Below are 25,819 nucleotides of genomic sequence, written 5' to 3' on the forward strand. Positions count from 1 at the left end.
GGGGTGAAGGAATAACTTGGGACCCAGGAAGCCCCTCTCTAGCAGGCCTTTTGGAGGAGGACCTTAAAAGGGAGTCTCTTCAGCACAGCAGGATGACCAGCAGAGAGATCCAGATCTGCATTTGCTGCTATAGAGGGATTATATCAGGAAGGTATCCCCAGGAGAAGGACTGCTGCACAAAGCCAGGATTCCCTGGCCTGCAGAGGTCTGTAGGCCAGGTTGCAAGGAACAATCATACGTTACAATACACCCTGAGGAATGAATCTAAATACCAGGTGGAAGCTCAGTTGCCAAGCTGCCATATATCCTCTAATTGATGCTTCTTTCTAGATCAATTGGTTATCCTGAGCCTGACCTTACCATCTGTGCCTCCCACTGGAGGCTCAGATTTTATGAAAATGTAGCAAATACTGTAACGTTGAATGCCATCATCCTCAGAGAACCAATATTGAGAGCAAGAAAGTTCCAGCTCAGTTTAGGACTCAAGTTTGGCTGTCCTACCTCAAATTGGGCTATGCAAAATGCCTTTTTCACTTCAGTAGTATGTGCGTACCATGACAGAACTTAATTTTGTGGGAGTTCATGAGATGTGAATTTCACTGTTAACCAGAGGTTTTGTATTTCAAACTGGTGAATTATTTTTGTGGTTTATGGAGCTGCCAAAATATGATCTTCCTTGAACAATATCAAGCAAAAACAAAAAGTGGGTTTTCTTTGTTTGCAAAAATGTCATTTTTTTTGTTTGTTTTATGGATTTTCTCCTTATTTTGTTTTTAGTGACATCTTTTTCAGATAGCTCTGACCTTAGTCATAGGATTGTTGTCGTTGTAGTTGTTGTTGTTTGTTTTGATACTTGTTATCCATCTATTAGAATTATGGGTGGATCAGAAAGTCTGGGATTTTTAAAGGACCAGTACAATTGATCTAGTGCAGCCATTGTCAACCTGCGGCCCAATTAGCACACAGCTGGGGCCCAGCTCAGCTGTGTGCTAAAAGCCAGCCCCCATGCCCAGGGTCCCCCGGGTCCCCAGCTGCCCAGTTTAGAGTGTTTTGAGCTGCCCCACTACCTGGCACAGAGGGGTCCAGCCCCGTGTGGCAGAAGTCAGTTGGCCCTCCAGGGTCCAGGTCCAGGGCAGCTGGCCGGCCCTGCAAGTTCTGGAGTCCGGGGCAGACAGCTGTCCGCCCTGCAGGGTCTGGGGTCCAGGGCAGGCAGACGGCTATCCCACAGTGTACTGGGTAGGGGCTGCCGCTGCCCTGCCACTCGGTCCCTGCGGGCCAGGTAACACATTGTGGGCTGCATGCATTTGAATAAAGCAGCAAGTTTCCAGCCTTCAGACATGTTAGTAGAGTTGTTTTTGTTGCACTGAATGGATTCCTTTACAAAATAGGGCACTAGACTAGGTTGCAGGAGATTGAGGTTCAGTGCCTGAATCAGCCACAAAAAATATCCTCTGTGACTATGGGCAAGTGACTTAAACCTGTCTGATGCTTCAATTTCCCTTCTGTAAAATGAGGATAATATTTCTCTCTTTCCCAGGTTTAGTCGGAGGATAAAATTCATTAATGAGCATGCAGCTCTCAGATACTATGGTAATGAGGGTTATAGAAGTATCTAGGTGTATGTCAAACTCCCATTTCCTTTTCTCCAAAAGGAAACTGAGCTGCAAGTTCATAACATGTACTGCTGCTCAGCAAAGGGTCAGCATTGCTGTCAGGAAGTGAGGGAAACTCTGATCAAGGGAATTTGAGCTCCTAAATCCCAGCTAAAACCCTTAAAATGGTAATAGCCCTTAAAATGGGATTGGCTCACACTGCTGTCTCCTCAAACAATATTGCTATGGAATTATAGTCAACTAGTCATGAAAAGAGGCTGATCCTCATATTAATAATATTATTATATTTCACTGGAAAATGCCAATGCCACAAGCTATGGTCCAGACAATATTAACGTAGCCCCTGTTTCACTTAGCAAGGCAGATGTGCCCCAAGAAAAATGACACCCCTTATGGGTCCCCTGGGATCCATGAGAAAGTTCTGTGCTAGTGACTTCCCCCAGGGCAGTTGAAGGGGGAGTTGTGACCCCCCAAGTCACCCTGGTGACCCTGCTCCCTTAAGCAGTGGGAGGAAGGGAGACCACTGGCAGCACTGCAAGCATTCTCTGACCCTGTGCAGAGCCCGGGGTGCCTGGGAAAGCAGGAGGGAGGCTGTATATAGCTTTGCATTCCCTCTATGTGGCAGAGACCAGCTGGGGAACAGAAAGGAGAGAAGGTGTCCAGGTCAGTGCGTTTAGGCCCAGCAACTGGTCTGTCTTGCCCCTCAGCCCGCAGAAAAGCCTCAGGAGGGGACAATCCGCTCCTTCTGCAACCTGTCTGCCAGTAAGAGGAGGAAACAGCCCATCTTTCCTGCCTCTGCCCACAGCCTGCTCAAACTGAATCCAGGATTTTGTATCCAGAGACCTCACCTGGTTCCATCTGAACGTGTGGGTTCCAAGCTATAACGACTGTTAACACAAATCCGGTTCGTCCCTCTATAGCAATCCCAAGGGAGGATTTGCTTGCCTTCACCCCAGTCTCCAGTCCGCTCATCCAGAAGAGTGAGTACCCTGTATTATAGTTAGATAGGTAGTTAGGGTTTAATCTTGCACCACTAAGGCACATTGAATGTGTAAAAGGGCTTTCATCTACCTGGATCATCAAGACCTGCACTGCCAGTTCCCAATATAATAAAGCAAAGTTTCCAGCAAGTTTCCAGCCTTCAGACATGGTAGTAGAGTTTTCTAAAGGCATCTCATTATAGGCCCGCAAAATGTTCACTTGCACCACCTGGGTACCTGAGACGGTACTGAGGCAGGAGACACATCTGGTTAGGAACACTAGCGAGTGTGTGGTCACATGACCTAATGTGCATTTATTGTTTTTAATTTGTTTGCTTGTGTGAGTTTGAGTGATTTGGGAGTTTAAGTGTGGTAGCCATTGCCTTACAGTGGTTACCTCCTTGTCTCATTGGAGGCAACACCAGCTAGCTATATTCTTTAGCCACCAGGAGGAGGAGGCAGGCATCTACCAGCAGCACTGTGAAATGAGCCCAGGTGACAGAAACTTTAGAACTGTCCAAAGACTGCACGATACCCCTCTCTTATTTGCACATCATTCCAGTGCCAAAAGTTGTATTAAATCAAGAAATGTGCCATCAGTTTGAATGAAGAAAGTTTCAGCAAGGTCTTCCATGTAATCAATACTACAAGAGTGTTTGTATTTTTCAAAGATCTTTCATAAGTGTTCAAACACCAAACTGTTTGGTTCATAATTTCCACTATACAGAAGATGTCAGCTGAACAACCTTTAATATCTCTTTGTATCTCACGGTTGTTGACAAAGGTCAGGTCCTTTGACATTCAGAGATTGAAAGATCACATCTTACTGTTGCTAATATCACAGGGCTTAGACCTTATTCCATCATGTTAGATAAGGGATAGGAGGCAGGAGAATGGATTATTACTTTGAAGCATTTTTTATTTTATTAATTTTATGCAAGTATTCCCCTTTGTTTGCTCTTGGAATATACTCATGTATTTTATGTATGCATATGCATTACAGCAAATCCTGTTAGGAAATGCCACGAAACATCACTTCTGTTAACCCATTAGCTATGGCATATCAACTTTCAGTCCAAAAACAAACTGACACATCAAGAGCTACTTTAAGTCAAGTTGTGCCAAGTAGATGGATTTTTGCCTGTTACTTCTCCCAGTAGAGAGAGAAGAAAAATAATAATAGTCATAAGATTAATGCTGGGGCAAGTGGTAGATGAAAGCAGGAGAATTTTTCAATCACAGCATCAATGGGCACTCAAAAATATGACTTATCTACAGCCCTTAAAAACAGCCACTTGAATATCTTTAGAGACTGTCACCATAAGGCTGCCTGTTTCTTTTATTGAGCTTCTCAGTCATCAATTAGGCTTGCTAAAGCAGAAGAAAATGAATGGTCACATTTGGTGTATTTCTGGCTGACTGCATTGATTTTTGGCTTGTGAATAGATTCAATTATGTGGTGCATTCCAAGCTTTTTGTAATTGTAATTTTGTCAGATCTCCTCATTCAATAACTTCTTAATTTCCTAATTCCCTATGAGGTCAAAAGAGACATTGTAGGGTACGTTTTAAAACACCGTGCATAAGGTACATTCATAAAACTTATTATTTTTACTAAGTTTAATGCATGCATTCAAACACAGTGTTCTCAGTTCTGGAAATGTACATTAACTTCATAATATCCTGAATTGAAAAGTAGCATGGCTCTGATACCTTTGGTGCTGGGCAGCATGTTGACTTTAAATAGAAAACTATTGTCATTCTCTTGAGTTCTGTGCAAGCTCTGAATATATGGCACTTGAGGTCTGATTCTCCTTTCAGATCTATGGCCTGTAATACTGGCAATCTGAATATTTTCTGCTTGTACAAGAATTCTCCTTCATGGCAACTCCTCACCTACCTTTTCCACAACATATCCTGCGAGGTTCTGTATGTGGAAGAAAAATCAAGTATGTAAGTGTGTCTATTAGAATGGATTAAAAATGATATGACAAACATTTGTGTTAATAAACTGCTGCAGTTTAATGGGGTCATGCTATTATGACAAGTATTCATGATCCAAGAGTGGTCCTTAACGTTCTTCTCGATTTACCAGCTCCACTGGCCAAGAGCTTCAAGTAGGCAGTGTGCTGGTGTTCACAAAAAACATGGCAAAACACTGTTTACTATCAAACTGACAGGGAGACAGGGGTAGGCATTGAAAAGGAGGACATATCTTGTTTTCAGAAAATGTTGTTACCCTATTTATTGAGTTAAAACCTGATTTTTTTTTAATTTTTTTTTTAATTTATGTTACTGCAGAATGGGCTCAATCATGGATTGCAAAAGTCAGGTTCTTTGTTTGTTGGGAGAAGTAGGGAGGGGAGGAGCCAGTACAGTAACTCCTCACTTATCGTTGTAGTTATGTTCCTAAAAAATGCAACTTTAAGTGAAACGATGTTAAATAAATCTAATTTTCCCATAAGATTTAGTGTAAATGCAGGGGTTCCAAGGACATTTTTGGGGGCAGACAAAAGGCATTATATACTGTACAGTACTGTACTGGGGAGGTGCCCCTGGCTTACCCCTGGGGTGCCCCTGGCTTATCCCTGGGGCTCAGGGCTGGGGGTGCAGGATCTGGGAGGGAGTTAGGGTGTGGGAGGGTGCTCAGGGTGGGGGTGCAGGAGGAGGCTCAGGGCTGGGGTAGGCAGGAGGTGCAGAGAACTTACCTGGTGCAGCTCCTGTTTGGTGCAGGGGGTGTGCACATGGCTCTGCGCAGTGTGGCACCGCCCCCATGGCTGTGATTCTGGGAGCTGTTCCCCCCCCTCCTGGGCCCCGCAGCAGGCAGGGCCACCAAGAACACAGGGGCTGCAGGGCCCTGGGCTAAGGGGGCCCCGGGACCCTGGCCTGCAGCTCTAAAGCCCCTTTTGGAATGCGGCCCTGCGAGCATGGGCCGGAGCACTCAGGAGGAGCAGGGGCAACCGCGCAACCAGCGGCCGAAGAGAAGCGGCGCTTTACCCTTCAAAGTGCCGCTTCTCTACGGCCGACTTTGAAGGGGAAAGTGCCACTTCTCTCTGGCTGCGCGGCTGCCCCTATTCCTCCTGAGTCCAGTTGGAGGGGCAAATTCTGCCTCCCACCCCCTCCATGACCCCTACAATCTCTGCCCATGATGGCTGGTGACTAAATGTTTTGCAGGCCTGGCAAAAGTTTCTTACTTATTATTATTTATTATTCTTTGCATTATCTGCATTACTCTGAGGCCCCAAACAGAATCAAAGCCCCATCACACTAGGTGCACAGGCAGACACAGTTCTTTCCCTGAAAAAAAATTACAAGCAAATTTGAAACCAGGCACAGCAAGTGAGTGTGACACACACCATTGGGTGCCAGGGTTCGAGGCTCTGGGCTTCAGCTGCGGGCACCAGGGCTTGGTGCTCCAAGCTTTCTGCCCTGGATCTCAGACAGTCTAACACCGGCCCTGCTTTGCAGACCTCCTGAAACTGGCTCATGCACCCCTGGGGGGAGGGTCAGGGGGCTCAGAACCCCCAGTTGAGAACTGTTAGGCTAAATCTCTATAGCACAGTAAAAGTGAGTCTTGTTTTGAAGCAGAGAAGGATAGTGATATTACAGTTTAATTTAGGAAAGGCATGGATTGAGGACAGTAGGGAAGGGTGGTCCCGTGGTGAGGTCATTTGTCTAGAATAGGGTGACCTGGGTTCAATGCTCTGATTTGCCACAGACTTCTTGTGTGACCTTGGGCAAGTCATGTAGTCTTTCTGTACCTCAATTTTTCATCTGTAAAAGAGGGATAATAACTTGAAGATAAACACCTCAATGTATGGTATAATACAGGGATTGGCAATCTTTGGCATGTGGCCCATCAGGGAAATCTGCTGGCAAGCCGGGACAGTTTGTTTACCTGAAGCGTCCGCAGGTTTGGCTGACTGCATCTCCCACTGGCCGCGGTTCGCCGTTCCAGGCCAATGGGGGCTGTGGGAAGTGGTGGCCAACACATCCCTGAGCCCACATATATATCAGAAAAGAATTTCCAACAGCAGACACCCACCAGCAGGAAAGGGCCAGGAGACAAAGTGAAGAAGAATGTTCATAATCCAAACTTAATATTACTGCTGTGAATCATCTTAATGCTTAAAGCTAACTGATATTACTTCAGGATGACATGCATTTTAACCTCCCTTCCCTATAATCCACAGGTACAAATTCACACTGTCTAATCAACACCTAACAACACGAGACTACACAAATACCAAATTTACAGACTGTGCACCTCCTTCTTGATTGCACTGATATTTTAAGATTCATATCAACAATTAGGATAATTAAATCATTCAGTGCCAGCCTCTTATCCAAAAGCTTTAACATAGCTGAATAATTGCCTGGCAAGCATTCATGAGACAGCTCTGGGTGACTGAGTTGCTTGCCTTTGAGGTGATTTGTTACTCCCATGTATCATGCTCTGTGTATTACACTGAATGCATGGTTATAGCATCCAAAAATGTTAGTTTTATGCATTTTTCTGTAGAGAATTTTAAAATAAAAAACAATCTCTCTGAGGCATGCAGGAAATGGAAAGGCATCTCCAATGCCATTTCACAATTGGTCAAAACACTTACTGTTTATAAGAAAACATAGTAATATGTTTATTCATATTGTTTATTTCTTTATACCACACCATTCTGCTGATGGTAGACAGCTGATAGGACACCCTGTGGAGCATTCTCTCCATCTGTTCATCTATCAACCCTCCCTTGGCATGAAGCATGAAGATTTTTGTCCTTAGTCTGCACTGCAAAGGCAAATGTATATATACAAAATGGTCTCAGATGTAAAAACAATATTTTATCTCTGTCATTTCCCTGCTGGGCAGAATTACATACAGCCAGGACAATGTAAGTGGTGATTGCCACTAGCACTTTTGTTACTCCTTCTCCTATGCCACCTGATGTAGGAGGGGATGGTAGCATTTCCCCCTCTGCTTTTAAGTGAGGAGAGGAAGATAGGAGTGGAAAACCAGCTCAAATGGACAAAAGTACATTAGAGGGAGGGAAGTAGAGACTGAAGACCATTGATCCCTCTCTGTGTTCAACTCTGTACAGTTAGGTCTCACTGGATATAACCGAAGTCCACCCCCTTTCCTAAGTTTCAGAACCAGAGCCCCAGCCTGAATAGCTACAGGGCTATATTTTAGTGCCATAGCTCAAGCCCTATGAGTCAGACTCTGTACGTGTGAGCTCTGAGACTCACTGGAGTGGGCTGCTGCTTGCTCTGTAGATACACCTATTGTGGCTGTTTCGAAAGGGATAGGCAGAGGGGGAATGCATCTGGGTGAGGAGAGAGTGAAGGAGAGCATCTTTTCTCCAATCCAAAACCATGGGATGGCAAATGACCATGTGTTAATATACTGGAGCAGGACTCAGGACCCTAAACAGGGCCGGCTCCAGGCACCAGCAAAGGAAGCAGGTGCTTTGGACCGGCAAATGGAAAGGGGTAGCACGTCCGGGTCTTGGGCAACAATTTGGCAGCGGGTCCCTCAGTCCTTCTTGGAGCGAAGGACCTGCCACCGAATTGATGCCGAAGAATGAAGTGGGGCGGTAGGGCTGCCGCCGAAATATCGCCTATCGTGGCTTTTCTTTCTTTCCCCCCGCTTCGCTGCTTGGGGTGGCAAAAAAGCTGGAGCCAGCCATGACCCTAAAGATACTTATATTTAATTCAATAAGATTTTCAAGGAAATTGCCATATCTGTCACAGGTTAACAACTCAGCTGGTTGGGGGACCTTGCCAATGCTGTCCTAGCAGAACTTAGGATGTCTATCCTCTCTAGAATAGACCTCAACTTGTCTGAGGACAGGGCATGATGGTCCAGGGACTCAGGGAGGCCACCTGAGAAGGAATGATAATGGATTTGCCACAAGATAGCTTGTGTCAGTAGCCCCTGCCACTGTCTCCACCATGGTGGGAGGGGAGACAAAAAGTGTCATATTTGTGGTGTTCATAGTGCCCTAGAGTGCCTTAGCCTGGCCTAGTGGAGGCAATTAAAGGGTTTTTGTAGGGTAAGCCTTAAGGAAAGTCCTGCTTAACCTATGGAATCAACTGATGGTCATTTTTTTTTTTTATTACTGGGTTTTGCAGAAAAACTCTGTTAAAATTGCAGGTTTTGACCTTCACTTTCATTTTGGGGAATCATTCAAACAAACTCAAAGTAACACTAACATGGCTCAAAATCAAAGACTCGAATTACTCAATGAGCTGAACGAACCTGCCATTTCTGCACAGTTGAAGTCTATAACTTGGCAAAAAATTGCCATGGCCACTATGCAACTGACTGTATTTACTGCTCTGGATTTTTTTTTTAAATACTAGCTTTCCTTCAGATTTATTTAAAAATAATGAGTGCATGTTTTTGTTGGTACAATATATATATATATTTAGCATATTTCAGTATTTTCTTTCTCCAAATGCTCAGATTCTAGCCTACCTCGCAAAATAAAATAATATATTTTAATTTTAAAATCACACCTAATAGTCAATTCTGGAGGAGTTACAGGGGCACAGAGTGTGTTGAAAGTGTCACCCTTTATATTGGAATACAGGAGTTTGTGAATGCTGAAAAAGCTATTTGGGGTAGGACTATATTTTTGTTCTGTGTTTGTACAGCACCTAGCACAATGAGGTCCTGCTCCATGACTAAGGCTCCTAAGCACTACTACATAAATAACAACAGAAGGGTGTATGCCGTGGCTAGAAGCAGGCTCTGTCTCCTGTGATGGACATAAAGAAGAATCAGAGAGGTAGCCGTGTTAATCTATATCCACAAAAACAATGAGGAGTCCGATGGCACCTTAAAGACTAACAGATTTATTTGGGCATAAGCTTTTGTGGGTAAAAAACTCACTTCTTCAGAGGCGTGAAGGATGTAAAATATCTATGTGATATATACTAGCATTCCTTGTTTTCATAAAACACCACTGCAGTGGAAGTGATTGTAGAAGAGATCTCTGTTTCTCTATCATTGGGTTATGCACCACAAGCTGTGAGTACTATAGAAGAAGCATGGCTCAGCCCTGGAGGGAGGGACCACCTGTGTCATACTCAGATGACTCCTTCAGGACAGTGATCAGAGCAGCACTGATGAGCTCTGGAGTCCACTGCAGAAGATGCAGAGCTAAGGTTACATTAAGGATGAATGAGGAGAATAAGGGACAAAACGGTGCGGGGAGGGGGAAAGGGAATTCCAGAGGGCCTGGAGAGAGAGAAGCCTCTTCAGCCACAAATCTTGTTTGACTACTCATGTGGTTAAAAAAAGATCCTAGTTTCTGGACCATGAAAAGCTGTAAACATGGGTTGCACAGAAGGCTGACCTACTGTATTCATTAGGTCTGCCTGCTGTGGTAGGTAATAAAAAAGATCCCCACATGCATGGGAATTACAGAGCTGTTTGTAGGGAGAAGAGCTTAAACAGTGAGTTTTCTTCCTTCTTTGAGGACATCACTTCTCCCTGTCCTGGACTTTTCCTTTTCCCCAAATCTGAGGCTTCACTCTGCAGACAGCTGGAGCTAGTACACCCAGAGCATGAAAACTCCTATGCGCTGGAGAGGAGAGAGAAAGTCATAGACCATGTGTAGAAAAAGGAGTTACCTGCTTGAGAAGGGGAAGAGTTCTCTACAGCAGGGATTCTCAAACTTCATTGCACCATGACCCCCTTTTGATAATAAAAATTGCTACATCCTGGGCGGAGGGCCTGTAACCTGAGCCCCTCCATCCATGGGAGAAGCTGAAGCCCTCAGGCTTTGGCTTCAGCCACAGGCGGTGGGGCTCAGGCTTCGGCTTCAGGTACGGGCCCCAGCAAGTCTAAGCCAGCCCTGGTAACCCCATTAAAACATGGTCGTGACCCACTTGGGGTCCTGAATCACAGTTTGAGAACCGCTGCTCTACATCAATCCATTATACAATCTTAACATCACTCACAGACACATGGGCAGGGAAAGGAGCTTACCGCTCTTCCATTAGGAGCTCTCTCTAACAACTGTTGGATTTTATTAGACATGGGGCAAAGCCATCAAATTTGGATCCTGCAAGCTGAGCTGTGCACTCCTAAGCTGTAGCCAAGTTAGCTGAGTATTTGTGCCAGGATGCATTGACAGGAACTGCTGAGCGAATGGAAGGACTAAAGTGAATGAGCTGCTTTTTCTGTATCTAGCCATCCCCAGGTATTTCTAAGGCTTCTATCACCAGGGCATCTAAGCTCTGTACAATGAAAGATAGCACTGAGTATGCCCTAATTAGGCTTTACTTTCCTGTTCCTAATTTTTAACTTTTCTCTTCTTCCTCTTTCCTTTCTTGTGGTGGTTCATTTTCTTCTTGCTCTGTCTTTCCATCTTTGCCACTAGTGACTGCTCATGGTGGGGAGATACTGAGGGAAATGGTTCTTGCATTTAGCCCTGGACATACACTTGGTCTCAGACCAGTGATCACAGCTAACGTTTTCCACACCTAGGGTTCCACCAGTAAGAATGCCTCAATGTCTGACAGTCTGAAAACAGGCCTATGTAAAAAAACCACAATGTAAATGAGTGCTGGTAAGATAATGATAATTATTTCTTGACCCCAGTCACATGGCATGGGTCAAAGTCATGAAAGGTCATACCTGTGGCAGGGTCAGCGGCCACTTTACTTGTGTTGTCCATTCTGCTACTGGGGAAACCCAACAAGATTTGTCTGTGTCCCTTAGGGAGAATAAACAAGAGAAGTGACTGTATATCAGCTGCCTCCCCAGAAGGGAATCACATTTGGGGGGACGTATGAGTGACAGAAAAGACTTATGCTATATGAAGTGAGGAAGCAGGTAAACTCAGACTAGTTTGCTTCACCCAATAAACTTTTAAATCACCATGGGAAAGCCTTGAACCTTCCAATTTAGCCTATCTACAGCATATTATGCTAAAGAGATACTTTTTGGCAGAGTGAATATCCTATTATTATCCTGAATACTACAAAAATATGTGCAGATTTGATGAAAAAAATGAGGGTTGATTCACTCTGATATTAGAAAAAAGATTAGACACCATTGCAAATTACAGTTAGTGAGTAGATGGGTTTAACACCAATAATAACCTATATTAAAAACAAATAGATGATTCGGAAATCATACAAATATACTATTTCTATTTTGCAGCTTAAATATTTTAAAAGGCGCATTAATTTCCAATGCAATTGACACTAACTGTTTGTATGATAGTTTCTTCCTCAGATTTTCTGTTGCCAGGCATTTTGTGTGGTCATTTACTCTGGAGCAAAGCGTGTGCATTGGGGGGCGGGGGGGGGAGAGTCGGGGAGAGAGGAAATGCTGATGTAAAGCAAATGGATATGATGTAGAGATGCCAGTGATAACACAAGATATAAGACAGTAAAAAATCAGGCCCAGAATGAGTACCATATTATAGAACATTTCATATTCAAGCACCAGGGAGGAAGATCTAAGGAAGAAACACATACCATGCTTTAAAGCCAGATTTTGGGTGTCTCTAAATTGGGGTTTTGTTCCCCATTCCATCGATGGCTTTGTGTGTGTGTGTGACCATATGTCTCAGTTTCCTCAAGGAAGTACTCTGAGAAGCTAGCAGTCTCCATGGAAAAATAGTCAAAAGGGGTATTGCATTGGGTATTTTTTAACTATAATTAAAAGAAAAGACTCACTGTGTCTGACAGTTTATGTACCACTCTGATGATTTGGAAATCCCTGAAATACAGAGTTTGTAATAGGAACATCCAGTACACAAACCTGGCTATAATATAGTGAATAATGTTACTTAGTAGCTGCGATAAAGCGCTGGAATTGGAAAAAACAAAATGCTTTCTCAACAGTAACAATCTCATTATTTCAAAGAAACATCTCAATCAAATCTAAAAATAAATTCTGCTATATTTATTTGGGACACACAAGAGGCCCATGTTGATGTAGTGAAAAAACGAATCATAATCAACCACTCTTTCCATCTACATTATGGTAGAAAAGAGTTGACTATATATAACTCGCTTTAATTAGCATTTCATTAAAGTAAACAGTGTAGTCAGATGCTCTGTTACAGAAAGGTAACAAGCTACTGTGTAATAAATTAATAATCCACAGCATAGCCTTTTCTGCCTCTAAATATAGAAAGTTCTTCACAGCAAGAAAGGAGCATTACGTCTGCTGGCAAAGGAAAAACAACATTTAGAAAAGGAGAAGAAAAACCTCCTGTTTGAGAGCAAGCTAATTTTGTAAATTTGGGCTTTGCATTGCGAGTAGCTGCTTGTTGGTTTTGATTTTACGTAATTCTACCGTTCATAGTGAATATAGCTTGAATTGATCTTTTTCCTAAAATAACTGAGGGCCTCATGGTACCCCTTGTTCTGTATGAGCCTTATCCCTATCCTTCCACATAAGAGTTGCTTCCTTGGCAGTGACATCACCTGCCTCCATGGAGAGCTTTCTGTGGGTCTGTGCCCTTTGTCTTCATGCAGTTCAGGGTGGAATCATAACTTCAGCCCAAGGCAGAATGGTATGTTAAGGTTTTCTTCAATAACATGGGGTATAAATTAATAATGGAAAAAATCAAAAGGTTTCATTTGGTTTGATTAGGCTCCTAAAAATGCAGATATTTATCCACATTTCTTGAGTCTGCAAAATTAGGGAATAGGATGGAAATAATATGAAAACAGATTTCCGTGCTTTATTTCCTCACTTCTGATTCCAAACATGGTCACCATAAGGAAACGTAGAGATGCTCAAAATGAAAGAATAATAGGAGAATCAAGTTATCCAAAATCACTTGGGTTTACATTATGTTTTGAGGGAAGTTTATGGTCTTATTTACCCTTTTTTAATTGTACCAGCGAGTTTCTGACTGTTGTATGAGTAAGATCGCAGAAAGGAGTTTTATGACCCAGCCTAATGTAAACAGTCTGCTCTGCCTCCAAACCATTTAAGAGACAGAGGAAACCCACTGAAAGATGGTTGGTTGTGAAGGGTTCAAGAAAGCAAATGGTCAAGCAGGAATGCAAATGTTCTCATTTGGGCATCTGTAGTACCAGACCCTTGGGCCTCCGTGCTGTCTCTGCTCTGAGAGAGAGAGAGTTCTGCGCTTTGGAGGACTTAGACCGTTGACAGTGCACATATGGCATTATGGTATTAAGTAAGGCAGCAGTGTTTCTATTAGGACCAAGGGATCTTTTGACTTTATTACAGGACTTACTTATCTTATTTGGTGGAATAATTTATGGCAATGGTGAGAAGCTTCTTCTTGATTTAAAGAAGAAATGTTTTTAAAATGAGAATTTATATAAAGTGTTGGAGTGGAAGGATTTTTGCACTCTGGAAAAATGGGGGGTGGCAATTTTGTGAGCTAGTGACTGGGAGAATAAGTAGGTGTGTTCTCCTGTGCCTTTAGTGCCAGAATGAGGAGAGGAGGTTGCTCTTACAAAAATGATCCATATATGCACTTATTTTAAAGATATTATAGAACATAAATCTAAATTGAAGGGTTCTTGGGGGAAACAAGCTAATATAACAGTGAGATTGCATTTACACATTTTGGTGATCTTAAACTGGATGTGAGACCTCTTTTATCTAAACAATGAGAGTAAGAACAGGGAAGATGTATTAGTTTCAGACTAATTTTGTTTTTGTAGTGGGGAATTTATGGCTGACCCAGTCTTAAAAGTCTATCCTTTAATTACACTTTTTGTTATTGGAGTTCTCTAATGTATCTTTTCTCCACTCCTGTTTTATATACAGTAACTACTCACTTAAAGTCGTTCTGGTTAACGCTGTTTCATTGTTACATTGTTGATCAATTAAGGAACATGCTCGTTTAAAGTTGTGTAATCATAGAATATCATGGTTGGAAGGGACCTCAGGAGATCATCTAGTCCAACCCCCTGCTCAAAGAGGACCAATCCCCAGACAGATTTTTGCCCCAAAGCCCTAAATGGCGCCTTCAAGGATTGAACTAACAACCCTGGGTTTAGCAGGCCAATGCTAAAACCACTGAGCTATCCCTCCCTTCTAATGTTGTTTGACAGCTGCCTGCTTTGTCTACTGCTTGCAGGAAAAGCAGCCCATTGCAGCTAGCTGCTGGGGGCTTGGAACCAGGGTGGACCCACAGCCCCTTTATCAGCACCCCCAATCAGCTCTCTGCTCCCCTAAGTTCCCTGTGCAGCAGCTGCCTGCAGTTCAGCTGTATCCCTCCTCCTACTGCCATGTGCTGCTCCTGCCCTCTGCCTTGGAGCTGCTCCCTGAGACTCCTGCTTGCTGTGCAGGGGGGGGAGGGAAGGAAGGGGGGGGCTAATGTCAGGGTGTCCCCCTCCCCCTGCTACTGCACCCTGCTTACCCCATCTTCCATAGAGCAGGGGGGACACACCAGGGCTCAGGATGGAGGGAGCTTGCAGCAGCTGTGGTATCAGCAAGCCGATCTAATTAACAAGGCAGTGTACTTAAGGGAAACGTGCATATCTCCCTCCATTCCTGCTGCCTTGTGTAGAGAAAGAGTTAACCCTTGAGGGCTCAGCCAATTGCTAGTTCATCATTTAGCAGTAAGGGAAATATCCCACCTTCTGACTCCTCCACCCCAACCAAGCTTCACAATAATTGTTTAAAACTTATACTGTGTGTATATATACATATATATGTTTTTTGCCTGGTGAAAAAAAATACCCTAGAACCTAACCCCCTCATTTACATTAATTCTTATGGGGAAATTGGATTCACTTAACATCGCTTAAAGTCGCATTTTTCAGGAACATAACTACAACATTAAGTGAGGAGTTACTGTATGTGATCCTGGTTTTCCACAGGTGTAGAAGTCTTCACCCTCTGCAAAAATCTGGTTTTGTGTAATCTACTAATATCTTCTATTAACTGCTGACACCAGAAAAGAATGCAGACCAGAAACTGCTCAGTCCAAAATTATTCTGTTAAAAAAAAATTGAAGACTTGCCATACTGTAATCTTGCTGCCTTAATGTAGTTTTTGCACATAAGAAAGTAACCACTGCATTTGAATGAGAAAATTATTGGGAAATGGATCCACAGAGAGTTAAGACATTTTAAGACTTTATACACTAATTGACTGTTTTATTTTGATATTACTGGGTATCTTGCCTCTCTTTCTTGCCTTTGTAAAGTCACATGCTTGCAGCCAGATTTTTTATATGTACAGAATAAGGATAGATAAATTGGTTTTGGGAATAAGAACCAGCTGAAAACACAAACAAGACCTGAGTGTTTGTTTTGCTTTGGATACCCTTCCTTTTTTATCCTTACTAGGCCCCCACTGCACGTTTTAAAGCCTGTGAGTTATTAGTATAAAATGAGAGCCCACAAGGGCCTCTATGCGCAGAACAGGTATAGTATAGCTTTCCACATCTCCTGAACCAGGGTGCCTCCCCCTGACCTGGAGGAACTATCTGATACCATAATGAGTAGTTAAGTTTCTACATGCCCTTCAGTGTCAACGCAGTGGTGGTTCTTGTCACATGTGCACTTGGCAATGGATCAGAGACATAAACCCACTTCAGCAAGGGCACCAAGCAGACTACACCATAGTGATTTAGTCATTACTGTTTTGAATTGGAGGGGTTCTCTATTCCAGTGGATCTCAGCCTTTCCAGACTATTGTGCCCCTTTCAGGAGTCTGATTTGTCTTGGGTACCCAAGTTTCACCTCACTTAAAAACTACTTACTTATAAAATCAAACATGAAAATACAAAAAGTGTCACAACACACTATTACTGAAAAATTGCTTACTTTCTCATTTTTACCATATAATTATAAAATAAATCAATTGGAATATAAATACTGTACTTTACATTTCAGTGTATAGTCTATAGAGCAATATAAACAAGTCATTGTCTGTATGAAATTTTAGTTTGCACTGACTTCGCTAGTGCTTTTTATGTAGCCTGTTGTAAAACCAGGCAAATATCTAGATGAGCTGATGTAATCCATGGAAGACCTCTGTATACTGAGAACTACTGCTCTATTCCATTGTCGTTATAGGCCCATGCGGTAATCTCTGTTAACTCAGCTAGGGTCTTCAGATTTTGTGAGTTCCAGAATTCCTTTATGGTGAAAGGGAGATTGAGCATATGCAGTTGCCTTTGATTTAAGGAACATTGAAATATATAAGATATGAGCCCAGAAAACTGAGTGCAGTATGCTGTTTGTCTTCGAGATTGGGAGTAGGGTATACAGGAGTATTGCCGATGATTAAAGGGAGCATAATGGGAATCAGGGGAGTAGGAGTTGTCACTCAATAACAGGAGAAAAATTGATTGAGTGGAAAATGTGAAAATATCAGGAGGGGAAAATGAATAACTAAGAGGACAAAGTCAGCATCACAGTAACACTCAGAAGCATCCAAACTTCTCTGGATTTGTCCATGTATTGTCAGTCAAATTTCTACTTTTACTTTTCTTGTCAGGTTACATGAAGTCACTGACCTTGTGGCTTCTCTTATTTAAAAAACAAAACAAAACAAAAACCACAGATGAAAACACATTAAATATTTTTAAAAATCCCATATTTGACTTGTTGTTTTACTTTGACTTCATTCAATGACGTATCAGTGACACAAAAAGTCCACAGCATTTAAACAAACAAACAAACAAACAAACAAACAAACAAACAAACAAAAGCATGCTAAGACAAATCAGATTGTCTAAATAGGTTCTTACTATGCAAATAGATTCCAAGGCCAGAAGGGACCATTGTGATCATCTGTTCTGACCTACTGTATTGCACAGGCCAATCATTCCTAGATCAGATCTTTCAGAAAAAAAAATCCAATCTTGATTTTAAAATTGTCCGTGATGGGGAATCTACCACTAACTTCTATAACCCTTATTGTTAAAAATTTAAACTTTATTTCCAGTCTGAATTTCTCTAGCCTCAGCTGCCAACCATTAGATCATGTTATGCCTTTGTCTGCTAGACTGAAGCACCCCTTATCAAATACTTGTTCCCCAGGAACTTACAGATGTAATCACATAAACTCTTAACCTTCTTTTAGCTAAGCTAAATAAGACTGAGCTCCTTGAGTCTGCCACTGTAAGTCATGTGGCATTCTTGTAGCTCATCTCTGAACCTTTTCTAATTTATCAACATCATTCTTGAATTGTGGACAACAGAACTGGACACACTATTCCAGCAGTGATTGCACCAGTGCCAAAACGTAAACGTAAAATAACCTCTCTACTTCTACCAGTAACTAGCAGTAGCTGGTATAGTCTTCAGAATAAAGATTCCTTTTCCCTCTGTGATGACTTAATTCAAGAACTGCATCTAATTCACTTCACACTTGCACTTTGTGTGGTAGAAGGCACTGACCATTTAAACTAATTCCTCAAAATGCAGCCGATGCACATAGGTAATTAATACAAATGTAAATATATTTTATTCTGTGAATACTCATTTCCAGATTTCTTTATGCTTTTCTTTGTGGATAATTTCTCACTGAACCACTCAGTTGACTCCCAGCATCTTTAAGTTGACAGCAATCACACTATCTCCAATCCCAAGCATTGAAAAATCATGAGACAGGTTCCTAAAATCATGAGATTAGCTTAAAAATAATGTTTTTTATTGACCTTCTGAATTTTGAACCTTTAGGATACACACAGGATACATTTTCTCTGCAACCAAGTGGAGCAAATATTTACTTTTTTAATGAAAGCTGTGTTTCTCACAAAATAAGACACCAAGAGCTGAAGCTTTAGTAATAAAACACCATCACAAGAATTGCAATAAAATTGTGGGAGTTAACTTGTCTATTGCAGTTTTGCCAACTTCCCAATGAACATACTGAGAACCTGTGAGGGTAGACTTTGGTAGGAGGAGAGGGAAGGTTAAGGACAGTACTCACTGGTTGCTTGGACTAAAAACAACAATTGGGGGCGGAGGGGGAGAAGGAGAAGGAGGAAGGAGCAGGAGAATTAGGTGCTGGCACAGTAATTAATAGACCTGGGGTGAGAAAGGAAGCCAGTAACTGGAAGAAAATTGTCAGGGATAGAAGAGAAGGAGGACTGAGAGAATGAGACGAAGGACCTGTATTTGCTGCTCTCTGCTATAGAAAGAGGACGGACCTCACACTGGTTTTGGAAGCACTTAAGGAGTTTAGCTGTAGGGAATGTGCCCAAAACCAACAAATTAGCAATGCAAGTGCTACCTTTTAAAATAAGTAAGTTTTAGATAAAATGGGATGTTTTTGTTTGCTGGGTAATGCCTCACTACCAATCAAGAATTTATGGCATAACCTAATAGTCACCCCATCTTGGACAGAGTGTTAGCTTGTTTGGCTAACATAGCACAAGATCTACTGGAAGATACACAAATCAAGGGTTGAATTAGAAATGTCTTTATATAAATCACTTACTTCATACTAGTATATACTAAAGTTTCTGAATACTCAAGAGTTGTAGATATATTTTTGGGGAAATTAAATATTTTCATCTTATTTTGCGTATCCAATTGTTCAAATTAGTGCACACACTTCATTTGTGACTATAGACTGTATTTAAAGATGCTGAATAGAAAAAAGAGACACATTTTAACAGTGAGGTGATTAACCATTTTGGGGAAAAAATCAAAATCAATTTTTGGTGAAATTTTTAAATTCTGATAAAAGGCCAGTATTTATTTTTAAAAATGTTGATCAATTTTGATAAGATGTAATTAAAATGATGTTGCAGATTATCCAGAGCCTCCAGTTTCCCAAAAATATTATTGTAATTATTGCCCAGCTACATTACCAAAAAGCTGTAAAGGTTTCAGTGTTGAATCAGAGCCCTGGTACTACAGTAATATGATAGAGTATTCTTAACAAAACAGCAGACACAGATTTGTTCTGAATTTACGTTAACAAATATGTCTCTCTCAACACCTTTTCTCTTTTTCTAACATACTTCTAGAACAGTAGTGATAAACACTGAGGCCAAGATCTTTAAAAAATGAGTAATGGTTTGTGGCTGCCACAATTTTTGATTGAACAATATCTTAAAAGGTCCTGAATGTCAAAAAGTGCTGAGCCCTCACCCTCATAAAATCATACCTCTTTAAGGTGTCTCAAATGGGGCACCCAAAATCCAAGGCTACCAAAATCAGTAATCACTTTTGGAGAATCTTTCACTAAGATTTTCTCTTAGAATCAACTGGAGAGTTACTTCTTTAAATTTGGGGTTTGCACTTTCATATCAGAAGTGCTGCCTTGATTCCTTTCCTAGTCCTTTGTACAGAATGGTTCATTTCCTTCTGGGGAGGAACTGTGTTCTTTATTTGAACTTTCATACAAGACTTTCAGTTTGCTGTTCGGACTTTGCCACCCAACCTCTGGGGAAAGCTTGCATTCTCTGGAGGAGTGCCTGTGAGATGCAAACCTCCATGGAAGGGATCAAATTGGTTGTCTTTTCTGAAGAACTCCACAGGCATAAGATGCTACAAATGATGGCCTGTTACAGTATCATACTGGATAAGTGTGATGTGTCACATAGAAGATAAAAAAATGTTACTGGTCACAGCTAATGAAGTTACTTCTTTAGACAACCTGGTGGAGGCTTGTGCTTTTTAGTGCTAGTGGTCCTGGCTTCAATCCCCTCTGATGATCTCTGGAAGGGATTGTGATAAAATGGTGATCCCTGCAAAAATTTAAATCACTGTAGACTTCAAATTCCCAGGATGTGCTTACCTTGAGGGGGAGTGTGTTTCACACTGGCTAAGTGTGTCATGTAGTTCTCCGATGAGTGATCTGCATAAAGAATAAGATTCAATTGAATTATCCCTTTAGCTCAAATGGTAAAAGTCTGTGGTTTGGTGCTGAAGGTCCCACTATCAATCAGTCTATAGTTTATAATATTACAATGGAGAACAAGAATGTTAGACACATCAGTGTTCTGACCAGTTTTGAAGTTGAGTGATCTCTGATTTAATGGTAGAAAAATGAAGGAATAAAAAGAAGATGTATAATTAATAGGTTAAACAGAAAGTAGAAAAAAGAACAAATGCTGTGGACATGAAGGCAAAGGCAAGGGTAAAAAACTAGAAATAGAGAACAATGATTTGCTGGGTGACAATGAATTTGATCCTGCAAGCTGCTAAGTGGCCATTAATGTTAGTGATACTTGAAGATCAAACACGGGGACACTCTAGCCCACATTGTAGACAACTAGAGGAATAATGGAGAAATATCAGAGGGGTAGCCGTGTTAGTCTGGATCTGTAAAAAGCAACAGAGAGTCCTGTGGAAACCTTTAAGACTAACAGATGTATTGGAGCATAAGCTTGCGTGGGTGAATGCCCACTTCACTTGACATGCATCTGAAGAAGTGGGCATTCACCCACGAAAGCTTATGCTCCAATACATCTATTAGTCTTAAAGGTGCCACAGGACTCTCTGTTGCTTTTTAATGGGGAAATAGAAGAAGTGAACATGGTGTCCAACAAGCTCTCTTTTTCAGTGAGCTTTTTCCCCCTCAACAGAAAATCTCCTTATTTTTTTCTTTTTTAAAGCAAAATAAGGAGCTAGGGACACTAGTGTTACTCCAGAGAAGTCAGTGGAAATTTTGTCATTCACTTTACTGGCATATGATTGGATGCTAATTTCTGTAGCAAATTCTCCTCACTTTTTGATTGATTTGTAACTATTTCTATATTTCTATGGTGTTCTTTCATACGGTAATTAAAATTTACGGTTAAGCTGTAAATCAGGGATCGGCAACCTTTGGCATGTGGCCCATCAGGGAAATCCACTGGCAGACTGGGACGGTTTGTTTACTTGCAGCATCTACAGGTTCAGCCGATCGCAGCTCCCACTGGCCACGGTTCGCTGTTCCAGGCCAATGGGGGCACATCTCTCAGCCCCTCCCGCTCCTCGCAGCTCCCATTGGCCTGGAGCGGCGAACCGTGGCCAGTGGGAGCTGCGATCGACTGAACCTGTGGATGCTGCAGGTAAACAAACCATCCTGGCCCGCCAGCGGATTTTCCTGATGGGTCACATGCCAAAGGTTGCCGATCCCTGATCTACTCACAGGGTATCTAAAAGTTTTAGTTTAGCTTCAGCTAGATGTGAAGTCTCATGATCTAAATGCTGTCAACATCCTAGTCCAAAAAAGAAAAAAACAATAATTCAGTGGGGAATTTTCAGCCTCTTGACTATAAAGAAGAAAAGCCTCTCTGGTTGCAAATGAAAGCAAGAAAATAGTTTTTCATGTTTCTTCATTTTTTTCTGTTAATTAATTAATTTATTTACTGCACATAATATAACAAAGACATGTCTTTTCAATTTACCCAAACAGTTCACTTAGAAAATTAAAATACAATTTGTGTCACTAAATAATTTGATATAAAATTGAACGTCTTCAATTGACTACCAGCTAAGTAGCTTCAATAAAATTTGCTTCTTAAAACAATCCAAAATTTGGGTACAGTTTAATAAAAAAATGACAACAATCAAAAATACCTACATTTTGTAAAACATCATATTGATAAATTGTATGCACTCCACAAATTAAATCATGTTGAGAATAGTTGCTGATGTTAATAAATCTGTGAAATCACTGGACACCTCTTTACTGTATATTTCCAGAGGTCTCGGGATGCTGATTTTTTGATTGATGTCATGTTTAGTACTTTGGTGGCAGGGCAAAAATAGTATGGAAAAATAATGTAATAAACTTTAAAGATATATACTGTGTCTTCATGGAATTGTCTCTGGCTGTCAGGAATGATAATTTAGTGGTGACAAGTTGTTAATAATTTCCCTTGTGAGATAAGCTGACAACCAAAGCTATCTTACCTTTTTATACTAACAATTGTTTGGAGTCTTTAGAGGAAACAATGATCATCCTTGTTTGTAGCCAGAGTTTGCAATATTCAAGAGAAGGAGAAAGTGCAGATATTGAAGTTTTGCAAACCATTTTTAGTAAGGATAGGTGAGCTGACCAAACTTAGACCTACACATCAAACTGAAATCAAACCTCTTTTAAGACTCTCTAAATAAAAACCCAGCATGATGTTGAGAAGGAAGCTAAGAAGGTCTGATAAGGCTGCTACTTATTCCCAACCTACCCTAATGCTCCAACACACCTCAGCAGAGCAGCCCTAACTTCATCCCTTAAATAGATGAATGTCTTCAACTTCATGTTTACATTTTTTCCAATTCTTTTTGAAGCCCAGATTGACAAGCAGTTTCTCTATTGGGCCATAACCACCACTGAACTGGATGCTCACATGAATAAGAGGCACAGGCACGATATACATGAAAATAAATGAATACTTACAGCCAAAGAACATACAAAGTTTAAATTCAGCATCAACAGGCCCTGGCAGAGAAGATGTGAGAGAGAAAGCTTTTAAAATGGAAGGAATAATGAGCTACCTGCTTCCCTCTAAGTTATGGTCTTGGAAGATAAGGAAACCCTAACTGATCTGCACTCACAAGCAGGGGTTTGGGGTGCCAAAGGCCAGTGGAGATGAGAAAGAGAAAGAGAGAGAGGCAGGGCAGAGCAGAGGCAGGGGCGGGGGCAGAGGCAGGCTTAGGTTTAGACTTAGGCTTTTGTGCCTGGTGATGTGGGCTCTGCCCAAAGAGTCCTAAGCGCCATTAGACCCCTCCCTTCTCCACTGTTCAATGACCAAGCTAATAAGACCCAATTGAGAGTCTTTAGTTGCAAATCACTAGAGCTGAAATCACTGATAACCAGGTCTAAGCATTAGACCTGCTATGGGACAGTGTCACTGGTGAAGGAGTACCCAGGCAGTACTAGCAATGAGGTTCCCCCACTAACTACTGAAATCACTGAGAGCTGTGTTAAGTGATAGGACTTCAAGACATTCCAGAGATTGCAGTATAGAGGGAAGTAGTTGAGTAAGTGATGGTGGAGCGAGTGGTTGACTGAAGGGCTGATGGCGGAGCGGCAGCTTAGGCATTGCTCAGTGCCTCCCCCAGGTGGGAGGTGAATTCATGCAAATGCACCTCTGATCTCTGGGTCTTTGCTCACCAAGGACAACAACTGTAAGTGGGGTGCGGAGAAGAGAGAGGGGAGTGGTATGTTAAAAGGACGTTTGTTTGTCGGACTTTCATACATCAAGATGAGAGACTGAGCAAAAGGACACTGCCCAGCCACTCTGGGTAGTTCATGGTCAATATGTTTTTGACTCGTGCTTGTGGTATTTTCCCAAATTAATGTTGGGTTCCTTTCCCCTTTTATTAAAAGTTTTCTTTTCTCTACACAGACTCAGTGCTTGCAAGAGAGGAAGTATTTCCTCTTGGAAGCACCCAGGGTGGTGTAATTTTTCCAGGTTACCGGGTGGGGGCTCAAGCCAGTTCTGTGTTGTATTGTCAAAAGGAACCCCTAGATCAGTAGTTCTCAACGAGGGGTACGTGTACCCCTGGAGGTATGCAGAGGTCTTCCGGAGATACATCAACTCATCTAGATATTTGCCTAGTTTTACAACATGCTACATAAAAAGCATTAGTGAAGTCAGTACAAACTAAAATTTCATACAGACAATGACTTGTTTATACTGCTCTATGTGCAATACACTGAAATATAAGTACAATATTTATATTCCAATTGATTTATTTCATAATTATATGGTAAAAATTCAAAAGTAAGCCATTTTTCAGTAATATTGTGCTGTGACACTTTTGTATTTTTATGTCTGATTTTGTAAACAAGTAGTTTTTAACTGAGGTGAAACTTGGAGTCTGCAAGACAAATCAGACTCCTGAAAGAGGTACAGTAGTTTGGAAATGTAGAGATCCCCCTGACCTAGATATTGAACCAGGCTCTTTTTGCTGCTGACTCCACCTGGCAGAATGGTTACATAAGTAAAATGTAAATGTGTGTGTGTGTGTGTGTGTGTGTGTGTGAGTGAGTGAGAGAGAGAGAGAGAGAGAGAGAATGAATTACTTCAGTGAAGTTTTTGCTGCTTGTTCTTTGAACATTCTCAAAGTTGTACTTGTTCTTGTTTCAAAGTATTCCATCTCGTAAATTATCTATAATAAATTGTTGAATGATTAAGCCACCAAAATGTGATGTGTCCATGACTGTACTCTGAGCTTGAAAAAATATTGTTTCATTTTGAAGGAATGTTCTCAAGGTTTTAGGACATAAATTAGCATAACTATGAATTTATAATAGTAGCAAATTTCATCCCATTTTCAGCTGTCATTTTTTTAGAATCATTTACTGCATAATCCTCAGCTGTAGCACTTACTAACATTAGGCCAGTTTGTAAATAGCTTTGTCACTTGCTCTGCTGCATAACTATTTCAGAAGAAGGCCACCTGAAAGTGGGTGGGACGGGGCTGGGAATGGGTGGACGCATGATTCAGAAGACAGCTGCAGCTTACTTCCCCTTGTGTGGCCAGGCAGCTCTTCTGGTTATTGCATGGGATGGAGGAAGTGGGGCCCAGAGCAAGACGGGACAGGTGATTAAATGTGACCAAGTCAAAATTCTGCCCGGTGGCTCCTTAATGGCAATGCATTTTATGCACCACCTCGTACACAGGATTGTGTCTGAAGACATAATCCAGCCAACTGCATTTAGTTTTGTCACAATTGAAAAAGTGTGAGTTTTTAAAAATATTGTTGTCATTGCAGCATGCAAAACCCCCTGGAGTGCAAGCTTAATTTATATCTGAATGGTTTAAAAGAGGGGGTTATACAGCTAATATCCACACTACCGACAAATAATGCTCAAAGGTGTACAGGCTCCATTAAGGAAACTCAACAGACTAATTATAATGACACTGATTAAACATGTATACAAATTTTGATAAGTAAACATTGCACAACCAGTAATAAGTGAGAGCTCAGCTGATGACCAAGAGGCATTTGCCTCTTCCCCAGGGCATCCCAGTGGACACGGCATTATTCAACAGCAACAACAAAGCTTCTCATTATGCAAGGTGTTGAACACCCTGAAATCATATTGAATTAATTCGGTTTGAGGATACTCAAAAACAAAGGGACTCAGGTTTAATATGAGTTCAAACAAACCTGCTCCTAGATGCTAGCTCAGTGGTTTGAGCATTGGCCTGCTAAACCCAGGGTTGTGAGTTCAATCCTTGAGGGGGCCATTTAGGGAACTGGGGTAAAAATCTGTCTGGGGATTGGGTCCTGCTTTGAGCAAGGGGTTGGACTAGATGACCTCCTGAGGTCTCTTCCAACCCTGATATTCTATGATTGTCTCCATTT

The 25,819-nt window shown here is 41.6% G+C and overlaps 1 long non-coding RNA gene across 1 annotated transcript in view; it reads right to left on the reverse strand.

Moving 5' to 3' along the window:
• Positions 1 to 20,362, reverse strand: part of LOC128833493 (uncharacterized) — a 31,882-nt gene extending 11,520 nt beyond the window's left edge. Inside the window, exons 1-2 of the long non-coding RNA XR_008444254.1 lie at positions 20,309 to 20,362; positions 11,237 to 11,315 (exon numbers count right to left, since the gene is read on the reverse strand). This is a non-coding gene — a long non-coding RNA (uncharacterized LOC128833493). The remainder of the gene's footprint in view (positions 1 to 11,236; positions 11,316 to 20,308) is intronic.
• Between the last annotated feature and the right edge of the window lie 5,457 nt (positions 20,363 to 25,819).

The sequence above is a fragment of the Malaclemys terrapin genome, chromosome 3 (assembly GCF_027887155.1).
Source record: "Malaclemys terrapin pileata isolate rMalTer1 chromosome 3, rMalTer1.hap1, whole genome shotgun sequence".
Classification (NCBI taxonomy): domain Eukaryota; kingdom Metazoa; phylum Chordata; order Testudines; family Emydidae; genus Malaclemys; species Malaclemys terrapin.